This window comes from Bidens hawaiensis, unplaced genomic scaffold (assembly GCF_021521415.1).
Source record: "Bidens hawaiensis isolate Kalapana, Puna unplaced genomic scaffold, B.hawaiensis_p1.1 tig00023211_1, whole genome shotgun sequence".
Classification (NCBI taxonomy): domain Eukaryota; kingdom Viridiplantae; phylum Streptophyta; class Magnoliopsida; order Asterales; family Asteraceae; genus Bidens; species Bidens hawaiensis.
This window is the reverse complement of record NW_027493638.1, coordinates 303,048-305,630: the sequence shown is the minus strand read 5'-3', so window position 1 is coordinate 305,630 and position 2,583 is coordinate 303,048. Positions and strand designations below refer to the sequence as shown.

The 2,583-nt window shown below is 33.4% G+C and overlaps 1 pseudogene; it reads left to right on the top strand.

The window, feature by feature from the left end:
• The first annotated feature begins 1,929 nt into the window (after positions 1-1,929).
• Positions 1,930-2,286, top strand: LOC143567086 (calcium-binding protein PBP1 pseudogene; annotated as a pseudogene).
• Positions 2,287-2,583: the final 297 nt, after the last annotated feature.

Genomic DNA, 2,583 nt, shown 5'->3' with positions numbered 1-2,583 from the left:
AACCACCCATTTTGACTGTCATGTTTTTTACATGTGTTTTGCCACATGTTATTTGTTATGTGTTTGAAATTTTAAAAGAAGTATGAAATATGAGGTATCATAAAGAATATATAATTAAATTCCCCCTTTAATAGTGGGTTGATGAAATGGAGCTTATCTAAGAGTTAGACAACTTTTACTTGAGCTAGGGAAAACAGATAGAAATGGCCCAAGATAAAAACGGCATCATTTGGGACAAGATAAAGTTAAGGGATGCATACGTAGTGGACAAAAGGGTCCAACAACCATAGGCGGCTTGATCCAACTGCCAGACCCGAGTTTCATCAATTAGAGCTTTGATTTCGTCATTGAAGATTTTCCCTCGGTTTAACCCATTTCTAAGTCTTACCTTTTTAGTGGAAATCACCACTAATTGCCTTAATTTCCATGTTTGTTTGTCTTTAATTCCATCAATTAGAATCCCCTAAAGAGGATCTAGTATTGATCTTTTAGAATATTCTTTGGTTATCAGTTGTGTTTACGCTCCGAGTTAGTTGTTCCAACCGACATGACCCATAGCGTGTAATATTTTGGGACCATTCAAAAGGACATTCCCAAACTATTTTATATAATTTTTGGGAAAGCAACCCAAACCTTTGTTTAACCTATCAAGATACATGCATATGCGATAATACAGATGTGTTTGTGTGTGTAAATGTAATAACTAGTAAGACCAAAAGACTTCTAGTCTAATGGTATCTTGGTGGTGAGATAAGACTTAGTGATCATAAGGTCCTGGGTTCAAATCTCACAAGAGGGGTTTTTCTCAAATATTGAGTTTCCTTCTGAATTGGTGGCTTGGTGGTGGATATGATCGCGTGGTATCACTGATGCCACGATGATACTCAAGTGGTCCGTGAGTGATCCAAATTATTCGTTCAAAAAAAAAACTAAAAATAACTAGTAAGAGTAATGAACAAGGAAGGTGTATGATGTTTGAAATATGGGAACAAAATTGGGATGCGTGAATCTGTCCATATTAAAAAAAATGAAAGGATGGTAGCAATTGGGCAACATAGATTCTTGTAGGAAAGAGTTGGCCTCAAATTGTCTCATTTTATCAGAACATCTACACAGTTTCTTTGAAGGGTCATACCTTCAGAAAGTTACTCTTTGCATCCCTCATCTATTCAAAGCATCAACTTTGCGATCTTAAAGTATGATAGAATGTCAAATTTGACATCACATCAATTGGGTTCAATTTTACAACTTGTTTCATGAAATCACAACTAGGAACTCTTCATCTAACTCAAATTTTGCTTGTCTAACTTAATAAAATTGGAGCTCGGCTTGTTCCAAGTTCTATGTGTAAAGCTCGAATTCAGTTCGTGAGTAATTTTCAAGCACTGGCCGAATCACTTATTAAATGAGTTCAAATTTATGCTTGAACTCAATTCAATTCAAGCTTTAAAAATACTAATGAGTGATCATTAGTGGTTCTCCTCTATTATACAATATTTTTTAATTAGTTTGTTTACATTTAAAAAAAACTATATACAAACAAACAAATTCAAACGTACCCAGTAAAATCTCACTCATGGCAAAAAATGTATATAAACGCAAATTTTAATGTTTTTTCATAAAACAAATATAATTCAGTTTCCAAATGAATTGTTATATACACACCATAATTTGATTTTTAAAAAAAGTAAAGAAAAAATTAACCATGTACTTTTACTTGACAATTGATTAGGTTCAAACCCAACATGATATATTGACTAGTATGGTTACACGTGGAGTGTTACAAATGTCATTATTCATTTTTCAGGAACCATTATGTCTAATCTAAAAAGTTAGGGTGCAACATGAAATGCTCCTTGTATATAAACTGCCCTTCAGCCATAAGACCACCCCATCACCCAACACTTTTCAAAGCTAAATCCCAATAAGATGGGATCAGAAGCAAAAATGGAGTTTTGTGGGGAAGATGAGTTTGAAGATATGCTACCAAAAATGGCAGAAAAATTGGGTGGTGAAGGTTTAATAAAAGAGCTATGCAATGGGTTCAGCTTGTTGATGGATAAAGAGAAAGGTGTGATCACCTTTGAAAGCTTGAAGTGCAGTTCTTCATTGCTTGGGTTGCAAGATTTACGAGACGACGAATTAATGAACATGTTAAAAGAAGGTGATTATGATGGTGATAGTGCATTGAATCAAATGGAGTTTTGTGTGTTGATGTTCAGATTAAGTCCAGAGTTGATGATGGAATCTGAGGCTTTACTTGATCATGCTTTGCAAAGAATTTGAGTCTGATATATGCTGATCGACTTCTAATTCTTTGATATGCAATGATTTTATGTTTGTGAATTTATCTCATATAAGTTGCAAATGGCATTAAAGTTAGCTTTGGAATCATGAATAATATTTTATGAACTTCATAACTAGAATCATTGGTGATATTTTCTTTTATTCTTTTTATTAGAAGCATGTGCAGACCCAATAGCTTTTTATTATTAACCCAAAATTGTGACCATGCTAACTATTTAGGGGACAGATAAAAACACATAATATTTGTGATTTGTTATCTTCATGTATTATAAAACT